The sequence below is a fragment of the Arvicanthis niloticus genome, chromosome 15 (assembly GCF_011762505.2).
Source record: "Arvicanthis niloticus isolate mArvNil1 chromosome 15, mArvNil1.pat.X, whole genome shotgun sequence".
Classification (NCBI taxonomy): Eukaryota; Metazoa; Chordata; class Mammalia; order Rodentia; family Muridae; genus Arvicanthis; species Arvicanthis niloticus.
The window spans coordinates 69,123,245-69,136,748 of record NC_047672.1 but is presented as its reverse complement, the minus strand read 5'-3'; the positions used below and the strand labels follow the sequence as shown (position 1 = coordinate 69,136,748).

General features: G+C 37.2%; 1 pseudogene; it reads left to right on the top strand.

Moving 5' to 3' along the window:
- The first annotated feature begins 11,709 nt into the window (after nucleotides 1-11,709).
- On the top strand, nucleotides 11,710-13,137 carry LOC117720483 (G2/mitotic-specific cyclin-B1 pseudogene; annotated as a pseudogene).
- The last annotated feature ends 367 nt before the right edge of the window (nucleotides 13,138-13,504 follow it).

Sequence of the window (13,504 nt, the reverse complement as noted above, 5' to 3'; positions counted from 1 at the left end):
TTGGCTTTTATCTTATATTCTCACTCAGCTAAAAAAGATTGGTTATTAAATTAATCCAAAACAAAGTTCAAACTTAAGATTTATACAGCCTGACTTGCCTACTCCAGCTGCCATTTCAGTAAATGCTTGCAGAATTATTATAGATCTAAAAGATGTTTTTATACCATCCCTTTACATTGCTGGTAAAGGTGGGAGGTTTACATTCAGTAAATTTATTCATAATTTTTAAGAGCCCATAAAGCGATATTGTTAGAAATGATTGCTTCAAAGAATGGTTAATTGCTTTAATATTAATATATATATATATATATATATATATATATATATTATATATATTATATATTTGTTGCTTTAATACAAAAAATTGAGTCTAAATTTTTAGTGTATATTATTTATTGGGTGATACTTAATTAGCGGTTTTCTCTAAAGAAGTTTTTCTGCAAGCCTTTGCTCCAATATAATGAGCTTTAAAAAATTTTTGGAATACTTGTTTCTCCAAAAAAGATTCAAAGGCAGTATCTTTTCAATATTTGAGACTTCAGTTATATCCTAAACAGATTGTGACACAGAAAATTCCAAATAAAAGATAGTTGGGGCTAGAGAGATGGCTCAGGCATTAAAGGCTAGACTTATAATAAAAAATATAAGAACTGAATTCCCAGTAACCACATGGTGGCTCACAACCATTTGTGATGGGATCTAGCGCCCTCTTCTGGCTTGTAGGTGTACATGCAAAAAGAAAATGGTTTGCTTTTGAATTGATTTCCATTTAATGATTTTAAAATTTGTTAAGAGATATTAATTGGCTAAAACCTCATCTTAAGCTTATTATAGGAGGATTTAAACCTCTGTTTGATATTTTCAAAGGGATGCAAGTCCTACTTCCCTTTGACAATTAACTATAAAGAAGAGATAGCTTTGCTGAAAATAGAGTAAGCTGTTAGTTATCAACAGATAAATTATATAGACTATAAAAATTGTTAGCTGTTTGAGTTATTATTACTCATATGCCCACAGCAGCCCTTTGACAAAAGAAACCATTAATGTGGATCTATCTTTCTTCATCTACAAGTAAAGTTTGAACATCCTATTATAAAATTATTATTGTGTTAATACAAGATTATATGATAAAATCCTAAAATCATTTTGGATAAAAGGTTTATTCCTTATTCCAAATAGCAATTAAATTGGTTATTGAAAAATAATGATATTTGGCCTATTACATGACAAACTTTTTAGGCAAATTTGATAATCATTTGTTATAAGTTTTCTCTATGCATGCCTTTATATTTCCTAAAGTTTACTATGCATGCAGCCCATAGAAACGATGTTTGCTATATTTACAGATGCCTCGTCTATTGAAAAGACAGTATATGTAATTAAATCACATGTTTATTTTCTTGAGTTTCCCCTGCTTCACCACAATTAAATTATGTGTTGTAGCCACTGTTTAAAATCCTAAAACATCAGGCTTTCAATTTATATACTCATAGCCAGTATATGGCTCATGATTTATAATTGTTTAAAATTGTTTCTTTTTTAGATATAGCTAATTCTCAAATTTTATTTATAAATGTACAGCTTAATTTATGAAACGTGTACTGTTTCTTAACTTTAGAAGACATTTAAAAGCTCATTGGATTGCCTGAACCCCAGGGCAATGCCAGTACAGACTTATATACTAGACATATTATAGGCCTTTCAAAAATAATTGGCCATACAATCTTATTCTTTTCAACATCAAAAGAGTAATAGCTTAAGACAATAATCTGACATTTCTAAAAAGTGTGCAAGTTAAATTGTGAAAACTTGTTCTCAACATCTTCAATTTTTTTCATAATGGTGTTAAGCTTTGAGGACTTATACGTAATCAATTTTGGCAAATAGATGTTACTCATTTTTTATTAAAAAATTAAAATATGTACATGTGACTTGATGCCTTTTAAGCTTTCTTGTTGCAACTACTTTAACAAGAGAAGCAACTAAAAATATAATTAGTTATTGCTTATATTATTTTCCTGTGCTTTTTGTTCCATAACAGATTAAGATAGATAATGGAACTGACTATTACAGTTATTTGGCTACAGTCAAACATTTGAGATGTTTGTTGACAATTTAATATTACTGATATTTCCTTATCCTCAAGGACAAAGAATTGTAAAAGAGAGGTTATGAAACTTTAAAATAATATCTTCATAACTCTCTAAATGTGGTGAAATCAGCTAATGGTGCTTCTTCCCTAGTTTTACAAATAATTCTAATAAATTGGCATTTTTAAAACTAGAAAGGGGGGAATTATACCCCACAGTCACCAAAAGCACACCTTGCTTTTGTCTTGTTTTAAATTTTCTGCAAACTGATGCTAAATGTCAGTCTGCAGTGGATTGCCACTGGCATCCATTTACTTCCAACTCATTTGCCAGAGTCTTGTGGAGAGACCCCTTAACAATACTTGGTGTGGTCCTGATCCTATTTAAATTTGGGGTCATGGGTCAGTCTACATTTTTTTAGAAAAAAAAAAAAAGAATGGAGCCTAATGGCTGCCTGAAAGACTGGTCCTCAAGTGGACACAAATCTTGAGCTTAATAATTATCATTCTAATTATGAAGATGGCTCAAAATTTTATCAACCAGCTTTTTTAACTTGGTATATAGTCTCCACTCTTACTGGAGCATAAGTAATTTTTACTAAGCTACCCATCTGGTGGCTGGACTTGTGTCTGATCCCTGCTAATTAGCAGTTGGATTAGATACTGAAACACTTCCACTTCCAACATTATTTTCTACATTGCTTGGATAATCATGTTGCTTTTAACCTTTGAATCTTATATTTTAAGCAGATTATTTGCCCTCACACAGGATTGCTCTCAGCAAACTCAGCTATTCATCCTGGCAGTTACACATCACTGTGAAGAACTGCATCTAGTGCATGCCCACAAGTCCTTTGGTCTGAATGTGGTCTTGGTCCAAAGAGTGTGCCAATGATGGCCGGTTAGTCAATGACGGGTAAAAGTGTTTTGAGCTCCTATAAACCTAAGACAGAGGCATACATCATTATGCTATGTATGTTTTCCTCAATGACGGGTAATTATAGGAGTAATTTTTAGCTCCTATAAACCTAAGGCAGAGGTATACATCAATATGCTATGTATGATTTCCTCAATGACGGGTAATATAGGAGTAATATAAATGCCGACCTAAGCCAGGCATGGTTGCCCTGCCACTCGAGACCCTAGATGAGATGAAATATTATGCCCTGTCCAGGTATTAGCACTATGATCTTAAAAAATTAAGGGGAGGAACTGTGCCCTTCCCCCAGGCCTGAGCAGGTCTGTGAGCCTTTTTATCACAATAGACCAAACAACAGTAGGACCTGAGGTGCATTGCATTACCAGCCTTAGCATCTTGGAGCCTGCTACTTGAGCTAAAAAGAATGGATTGCCTGCTGAGCTAGCTTTGATACCTTCCAGACTGCCATCTCCTTACCCAGCCCCTGGGCTGAATTGAGAAGAGACTCTGGGGGGCGGGGCTTCCCCTTTATATGTGAAAGCAAATTATTAAACTTCAGGCCTTGATCAGAATACTTTGTCTTGGCCCCACATTTCTCTTGCCCTCCATTCCCCTTAATTCCCAGGCTTCCTCTCAGGAGAACCTGGTTACTCGTAGTTGCAGGCAACTACATCCCATTGCCTTCCTTATTGCCTAAGGAATGGCCTATCATAGTGATTGATCTGAAAGATTGTTTCTTCACGGTTCCTCTATATGAATGTGATAAGGAAAGGTTTGCTTTCTCAGTACCTACCTTTAATAGAGGTTGTCCAGTAAAAAGATATCATTGGAAAGTCTTACCACAAGGAATGGTAAATAATCCTACCTTGTGTCAATACTTTGTACAACAACCATTGCAGATGATTCACAAACAATTTCCAAAATCCATTATTTATCATTATATGGATGATATTTTGTTGGCTGACACAGATATTAATATCATGGAAAGAATGTTTGATGAAGTAAAGAAAACCTTGCCTTGCTGAGGATTGCTAATACCCCTGAAAAAATACAAAGAGGGGATTCTATTAATTATCTAGGGTATAAAATAAGTCTACAAAGGGTTAATCCACAAAAGGTACAAATCAGAAGAAACCAGTTAAGGACCCTTAATGATTTTCAGAAGCTACTTGGAGATATCAACTGCCTGTGGCCAGTAATTGGCTTGGCCACTCAAGAGCTAAGTAATTTGTTTCAAACCTTACAAGGCGATAAAGATTTAAATAGCCCAAGGAAACTGACACCTGAGGCTAAGAAGGAGTTAGCCTTGGTAGAAAGAAAATTGCAGGATACACATCTAGATCATATTTATCCAAAGATGGCCTGCATCTTAGTTATCTCACCTTCTTTCTACTCATTCTCCTACAGGAATTCTTATGCAGAGAGAAGATTATATCTTAGAGTGGATATTTTTAGCTCACAAACAGAGTAAGAAGTTAAAAACCTATGTTAAGAAGGTCTCTGAATTGATACTAAAAGGAAAAATGAGACTTCAACAATTAGTTGGAATGGACCCGGCTGAAATCCTTGTACCTTTTACTAATGCAGAAATTGCCTTGTTATGGGCACAAGATAAACATTGACAAAGAGTGTGCAGTAACTTCTTGGGAGAGATTAACAACAGATACCCTAATAGCAAGCGGCTTCAGTTCATAAAAAGAACTAATTAGATTATCCCTTGTATATTAAAGGGTATTCTGATATCTGGAGCCCCTACATTTTACACTGATGCTAGTAAATCAGGAAAGTCAGGATATAAATCAGAAGACATAAGTAAGGTGGCTGAGAGTCCCTATAAGTCAGTTCAAAAATCTGAATTATATGCAATAATCATGGTGTTGTCAGATTTTTAAGAGTCTCTTAATATATTAACTGACTCTCAATATGCAGAAGGGGTTGTTTTACACATAGAGACTGCTGAATTTATTCAGGATGATTCTGAATTGACTTCACTATTTATTCAACTACAACAAATAATCAGAACTAGGAGTAACCCACTATATATAACACAAATAAGATCCCATATAGGTCTGTCAGGCCCTCTAGCACAAGGTAATAATGACGTCAACCATCTATTGATAGGAAGCATGATAGAGGCTTCAGAATTCCATAAAAAAACACCATGTTAACAGCAAAGGTTTAACGAAAGAGGTCTCTATTACTTGGCAACAAGCCAAGGGAATTGTGAGGTAATGCCCTACTTGCTCATTATATAACCAGACTCCCTTGCCTACTGGAACTAACCCTAAGGGTACCCAAAGAAATGACATTTGGCAAATGGATACCTTTCATTTTACAGAGTTTGGTAAAGTGAAATATGTGCACCATACTATAGACACGTATTCAGGATTTCAATGGGCAACTGCCTTGGCATCAGAAAAGACTGATTCTGTAATTACACATTTGTTAGAAGTCATGGCCATTATGAGAATACCCATACAAATTAAAACAGGCAATGGTCAGGCATATATCTCTAATAAGATGAAGAAGATTTTTACATATTATAATATAAAACATGTTACAGGCATATCACACAATTCTACTGGACAAGCAGTTGTGGGGAGATCTAATTGAACTCTAAAGGAGATGCTTAATAGGCAAAAGAGATCAATAAGTACCCCCAAAAATAGATTACATAGTGCTTTATTAACCTTAAAATTTTTTAATGCTAATGAACAAAATACCACAGCTGCTGAGAGACATTGGATGGTGGAAAAAAACTACTAAAATAAATCAACCTGTTTATATTAAGAATATTCTGACATCAGGATGGAAAATAGGAAATGTGTTACACTGGAGGAGAGGTTATGCCAGGAAAAGAAAAGCTGTGGGTTCTGTCCAAGTTGATAAAAATCAGACATGACAAAGACCTTGTTGACACAGAAGAAAAGGGAGCCTAACACAACCAACCAAATAGGTGATATATATATATATATATATATATATATATATATATATATATATATATATATGGATATATATGGTATTGTTTATGTCTCTTATATGGAGACAGCTCTGGAACCGGCTGGGTCTAAAATGTCTATACAAAACCAAGAACACTTAATTGGGTATTAATTTCTCATGACTTAATACATACCATCCTTTATGAGGGCATGTATACAAAGTTATATTATAGTTTGATTAAGTGATCAAACTAGACTGAAGAAAGGCAGTTGCCTTTCTTTAGTGATCTTCATTGACCAAGCTGTGTGCCCTGGATGCTCCATGTGAATGTTTTTATAGAACTTCCTGCTGCTTTTAAGTTTTATATGTTGCAGGATGAAAGAAGAGAAAGACAGCCCTAGCAAGACTCATACTCGGGGATGCTGAGACTCCAGGACCTTCTATTCCAGCTTTATGCTTGATTGCACTGCAACTACATCGAAGCTGATTCTTTTAAGGACTTGCTTCCAGAAATTTTCCAGAACAGCTAGATTTCCTGTCCAGCCTTTCTGACTTTCACAGTCATGGTGTCAGCTAAGCAATGAACTTTCTCAGTACACAGTGACTTCAAGGCAAATGATGCCAGCGAGCTCTCCTTTGACTAAGCCAATTTTCCTATTTCCCTTTGGGCCCCCAGATGGGAATTCTTTGCCCCAATTCAGCTGGAAGCAGACAAAAGGAGACCATTGTCCCAGTTCCTTATGTTGGGATGGATGGTTCTGGTTATATTAGAAATTATACATGTGTTGTCATATAAAGGATACTTTAAAAATGTATCTTTGGACAGGAAGGGAACTAGAGAGCTTAAACTCAGAGATTTCCACCTTTCCTGTCATCTACTCTATCCTTCCTTCTTAGGTAAAAGGGAGGGAGGACAGAAAGGGGGAGGCATAGTAATATCATAAAATAGACAAATAGGGTTAGGTTAGCAAATTTACTCTTAAGTGAAACATTACATAGGTATATCTTACATTGGTAGAAATTTTTATGATTGTTACAAGGTTGAAGTTATAATGTCTTATATTGGTATAGAATTTATTTTGTACAAATTTAGGGTTTTCACTGGTGTGAGTTACTTATTGATATAAAAGTGGGATTAATATTTTTACTCTCATATAGGCATTGTGCCTATATAACTCATTTAGAAATACAGGGCTTAGACCCAGTCCTTTTTAAACATTTTTTAAAACTGATTTGAGAAGGTGGGCTTGTGAGTCAAAGGCCTATAACAATTGTGTGGCTCAGAGCTTACTGTTAGGGTGTTTTCTAGATTTTAATTAGAAATAGTGGAAAGGAATTAACAGACAATAGTTCAAATTGCTTTACATGGATCGTTGGTTTTCAAAAACGTCAGAAGTCCAGAGAATTGATGTTACAAGCATTCCTGTATAAGCGTTCATTTTATTGGAGACCTGTCTGCTCCTGATAGCATCCCTGTCTTGGATTCTAAGAAGAAATTGAGCATCTTTGGAGTTACTCCAGTTGTGGTGAGACAGCCACTAGGCAAGAATTGCCTCTTTTCATCTACAGACAAAATACTGTGCAAAAAAAGGACACACTTGAGGAATAGTTGACTGATTATATCTGCCAAGACAGAGTAATCAGCCCTTAGTAATTCTGCATTACGAGGTCTGTCAAATGATCCTGGGCCAAAAGGCTAAAGACCAGATGCTCCAACTTTTGGAATAAGGGACTGTCCATGTGTTCAGCAGTCTATATAAATTGGCAAAGTTTTAAAAGCCACACTTTATGCTTCCCATATCTTCAGTTAATTAAGTCATTCTGGATTTCTGATGGGGTTGAAAATTTATAGTCTCACAGCCAACCCAGGCTATTTACTTTGAGAGAATAGTTTTCAGATGCTATTCATTCTGAAGACAGGACATAAGCCAGGTTCAGAACTAAGTCTTTTAGTTGAGAGAGATGGCAGTGGTCCTATTTAGTTAACAAAAATGATGGACTGGGTATTAGGTCTATTTTGTACTTTAATAAGTACAACATGATAATATAGTTCGTGTGCAATTTATATCTGAGAGAAGAAAGTCTTTTAATTTGACAGAAAGGGGAAGTATTGTGGATAGCCCCAGCCTCTTCTTTTGATGGTAGTTATACACCTGGGAGGGACTGCCGAGGAGGAGTGAATCTTGTGAACCTCTGTCCAATTGACTTTGTAAAATAAAGGTTAGAGCCAGTGATTGGGCAGTAGAAGGGGAGGTGGAGAAAAAGGCTTAGGGGAGGAGTCAGAAGAGGAGAAGTCAGAAGAGGAGGAGTCAGAAGAGGAAGTTGATGGGAGAGAGGCTACAGAGGCAATGGAAGAACCAAAGGTAGAAGGAAAACAGAGGAGAAGAACATGGCCTAGAAAAACTGCAAGTTGTAAGGGATATCATAGCTGGGAAATAAATTAGTGCAATGGTAAATCTGCCGAATCTAGGCTTGAAGTTTATAATCATAAATATTGAGTTGTTATTATTTTGACTTATTTGGGTTGAAGATTTATGACTACAGCTGGGTAGAGCCTTTTAGAGGCTGCTATGATAGGTACCTGTCTGCAAGCACAAGATAACATCAGTAATAGGGTGATAGATTGGTGCCTACCCATGGTATGGGTCTCAAAATGTGCTGGTCACTGATCAGTCATTCCTCAGTTTCAGCTCTGTCTTTGTCCTTCCATTTCTGTTTTTTGTTTGTTTTTTTATATTAATAATTTTATTCATTTACATTTCAAATGATATCCCTCTTCCCAGTTGGGTACCCATCCACTATCCCCTCAACTCATCACCCTCTTCCTCCTACCCTTTGCCTCTATGAGGGTGCTCTTACAACTACTCACCCACTCACACCTCACAGCTATATTCTGGGGCATCAAGCCTCCAAAGAATTCTTCCCCTCCCATTAATGCCAGATAAGGCCATCCTCTGCTAAATATGTATCTGGAGACATGGTTGCCTCCATGTGTACTTTTTCACTGGCTATTTAGTTCCTGGGAGCTCTGGGGTGGTTCATTTTATTGAAATTGCTGATGCTATGGGGTTGCAATCCTCTTCAGCTCCTTCAGTCTGTTCCCTAGCTTGTCCATCGAGGTCCCCAGGCTCAGTCCATTGGATAGCTGTGAGCATCTACACATGAGTTGGTCAGGGGCTGGTAGAACCTCTCAGGGAACAGCCATGTCAAGGTCCTGTCAGCAAACACTTCTTGATGTCAACAATAGTGTTGGGGTTTGGTGTCTGCAGATAGGATGAATACCTAAGTGGGGCAGTCTCTAAATGACCTTTTCTTCAGTCTCTTACATGTTTTAACTCTCTCTTTCCTTTGGATGAGAATACTCCTGGGTTAACAATTTTCAGATAGGTGGGTATCCCCATTCCTAAACTGGGGGCCATGCCTATCTACTGGAGGTGGTTCTGCAAGTTCTGTCTCCCCTTTGTTGGGTGTTTCAGCTAAAGCTATCCCGTTGAGTCCTGGGAGCCTCTCGCTTCGCTGGCATCTAGGACTTTCTAGTAGCTGCACCTAGTTCCCTATTCCCTACTGCTACATATTTCTATTCCATTTTCTGACCCTCTGGACTTCTTTTCTGTCCCTTGCAATACCTGATTCTGCTCCCCCTTTCCCCCTCCCCATCTTTCCCTTCCAGATCCATTCCTCCTTCTACCTCTTATGATTATTTTGTTCACCCTTCTAAGTTGGACTGAAGCATCTACAGTTTGATTTTTCTTTTTCTTGAGCTTCATATGGTCTGTGAGTTGTACAGTGGGTATTTTGAGATTTTTAGCTAATATCCACTTATTGATGAGTGCATACTACATGTGTTCTTTTGTCTGGGTTACCTAACTCAGGATGATATTTTTTAGTTCCATCCACCTGCCTTGGAATTTTATGAAGTCATTGTTTTTAATATCTGGATAGTACTTCATTGTGTAATTATACCACATTTCTGTATTCATTCTTCTGTTGTAGGACATCTGGATTGTTTCCAGCTTCTGGTTACTATAAATAAGTTTTCTATAAGCATGGAATATGTGTCCCTGTTATATATTGGAGCATCTTTTGGGTATATGCCCAGTAGTGGTATAGCTAAGTATTCAAATAGAACTATCTCCAATTTTCTGAGGAACTTCCAGATTGATTTCCAAAGTGGTTTTACCAGTAATGAATGAGTACCCCTCTTTTTTCACATCCTTAACAGCATCTGCTATCACCTATGTTCAGTCTCTGCTCCATCTTTGCATTTCTTTTACACAAGACCAGTTTTGGGTCAAATGTTTTGTATGTGTGCTAGTGTCTACATCCCCCCACTGGTGGTCCTGTCTGGCTACTGGAGTTGTTCTGCTCAGGTTCCATATCCCCACCATTGGGCATTTTGGCTAAGGTCACCTGCATTGACTTCTGGAAGCCTTCCTCATGCAGGGTCTCTGGAACTTCCTAGAAAATATCCCCCAGACATCATTCTTGGCAGCTATACTGCTCCTGGGAATATGCACAAAAGATGTTTCACCATACCACAAGGACACATGTTCAACTATGTTCATAGCAGCTTTATTTGTAATAACCAGAAACTAGAAGCAACCCAGATGTCCCTCAACTGAAAAATTGAATTTCATGAGATGGTGAATTTAAATGGTCATTTTTTGGGGATTCAAGATAATTGTGTCTGATGAGGGATTTTTCAGCAGGTTGTAGTTTTGTTAATCCAGTAGAGCTTTCAGGAATGCAGAGATAATATGGAGGGTGTGTGTCTGTGTGTGCATGTGTGTGTGTGTGTGTGTGTGTGTGTGTGTGTAGTAATCACTGTCTCTGATCCTTACCTAACAACATTTCTTACCATGCTACACAGGATCTCCATAAATAACGGTGACAAAAATAAACAAATGAGGAAAGCAACAGAAATCTAATGATTCAAGAACAACACAATATGAGAGATCAATGGCTTCTTGTGTGCCTGGTTTCTCTTTTCATACTTTCTCATTAGTCTTTTCCATCACTTTGAATTTCTTCATGACTTCTATTCAGGGTTGTAATTTTTAAAATTTGATAAAATCAGATTAACAATTCTTTACACAATATGCAACTAATTTATCATCATACAACTTACTACAAAATATTATTTTAACATTTGGAGAGTGTATCAAATTTTGCAGGAAGTAAGTAAATCTTACTATTTCTACTTCATAAGTCATCATCATCCAATAAGCAATTTGCAAAAAAAATTATCAAACAAGTTTATGAAATCTCATATGGAAGATATTAGGCAACTGTGGATATTGAGCTGAGAAAACATGCCTGGTGAAACCCAAAAATTCATTGTTAAACTATATTTAACTTCATTTTAAATTTAAGTAGTTATAGGATAACTATAGTAGTTAAGTAATAGTATATAAGTATGATGTCTGCCATGTTGTCCAAATATAGCTTCAACAATTATTCGTTAGTTATATGTTCAGAATACTAAAATAAATACAACACATACCTTATTTTTTAAGGTTAGGTTTAGAAGTAATAATATTTGTAAAATTATTATGGAAAGCAATATTAGCTTCTTTCAGATTATTGTACGCTTTCATTGTGTTGCTTTATTAAAATATGGAATATGATACATATAAATTATATGAATAACTGAAAACATTCATTCAGATGAAAGAGCAATTCTAGTGTAATAATAGATTAAATCATGTTTTATTGATCCATTCTCTAAAGTTCAAGATTAAAATAGCGTGCAGTGGAGGAACGGCTGTTAGTGTTTAGCTGTGGGCAGTCAGAGGTTGGGGTGTCTTCTTGGGGAACCTCTGCTTCAGGAGGAGCCATGGCGCTCAGGGTCACTAGGAACACCAAAATTAACACGGAAAATAATGCCAAGGTCAGTATGGCAGGCGCCAAGCGTGTGCCTGTGGCAATTGCTGCTGCCTCCAAACCCGGGCTGAGATCGAGAACTGCTCTTGGAGACATTGGTAATAAAGTCAGCGAACAGGCAAGAGTGCCTCTGAAAAAGGAAACAAAAACATTAGGTGCTGGAAAAGTTACTGTTAAAGTCCTCCCAAAACCTGCGGAGAAGGTGCCTGTGTGTGAGCCAGAGATAGAACTTGCAGAGCCTGAGCCTGAACATGTTACAGAAGAGAAGCTTTCTCCTGAACCTATTTTGATAATCCCTCTCCAAGCGCAATGGAAACATCTGGATGTGCACCTGCAGAAGAATATCTGTGTCAGGCTTTCTCTGACATAATTCTTGCAATGAGTGATGTAGATGCAGATGATGGAGCTGATCCAAACCTCTGTAGTGAATATGTGAAAGATATCTATGCTTACCTCAGACAACTGGAGAAAGAGCAGTCAGTTAGACCAAAATACATACTGGGTCATGACGTCACTGGAAACATGAGAGCCATCCTAATTGACTGGCTAATACAGGTTCAAATGAAATTTAAGCTGCTGCAGGAGACCATGTACATGACTGTGTCCATTATTGATCAGTTCATACAGAACAGTTGTGTGCCCAAGAAGATGCTACAGCTGGTCGGTGTGACTGCCATGTTTATTGCAAGCAAATATGAGGAGATGTACCCTCCAGAAATAGGTGACTTTGCTTTTGTGACTAACAACACTTACACTAAGCACCAGATCAGACAGATGGAGATGAAGATTCTGAGAGTTCTGAACTTCAATCTGGGTCGCTCTCTGCCTCTGCACTTCCTTCGTAGAGCATCTAAAATTGGAGAGGCTGACGTCGAGCAGCATACTGTGGCCAAATACCTCATGGAGCTCTCCATGCTGGACTATGGCATGGTGCATTTTGCTCCTTCTCAAATTGCAGCTGGGGCTTTTTGCTTAGCACTGAAAATTCTTGACAACAGTGAATGGATACCAACTCTGCAGCACGCACGCCCTGTCCTACACTGAAGAATCCCTGCTTCCTGTTATGCAGCACCTGGCTAAGAATATAGTCATGGTGAACCGTGGCCTTACAAAGCACATGACTGTCAAGAACAAGTATGCAACATCTAAACATGCTAAGATCAGCATGCTGGCACAGCTGAACTGTATGCTAGTTCAGAATTTGTGTAAGGCCGTGACAAAAGTGGACTACTACACCTGCAAATGCAGTTGGCACCATGTGCCGCCTGTACATAGAATATCGTGTTTACTTGCTCTTCAATAAAGGTTGTGACTTTTTACTTTGCATAGCTTAATTCATTTGAATATGATTGCTTCTGACTTTAAGATAACAAACATTGTCAAAGAATTTAGGAGTATATTAAGAACTGCTTCTAGTTTAACAGCTACCAACTAATGTATATATTTGTATCCTATATGTTTATATACTTCCTTCACTGTATGTCCTTATATCATCATGCAAAGTCTTCTGTCTGGCTCTGGTTTAAACTCTGAGTCTACCAGCTAGTCCTTTGTTCCATTTTCTTAGAGGTGATTGCCACCTTTAACCACTGTCTCTTGAGCTGCCAACTTTCAGATATGAAACCAAGTATTTTTGTTATGTAAAATAGGATGTTCAAAATCAAAGGTGT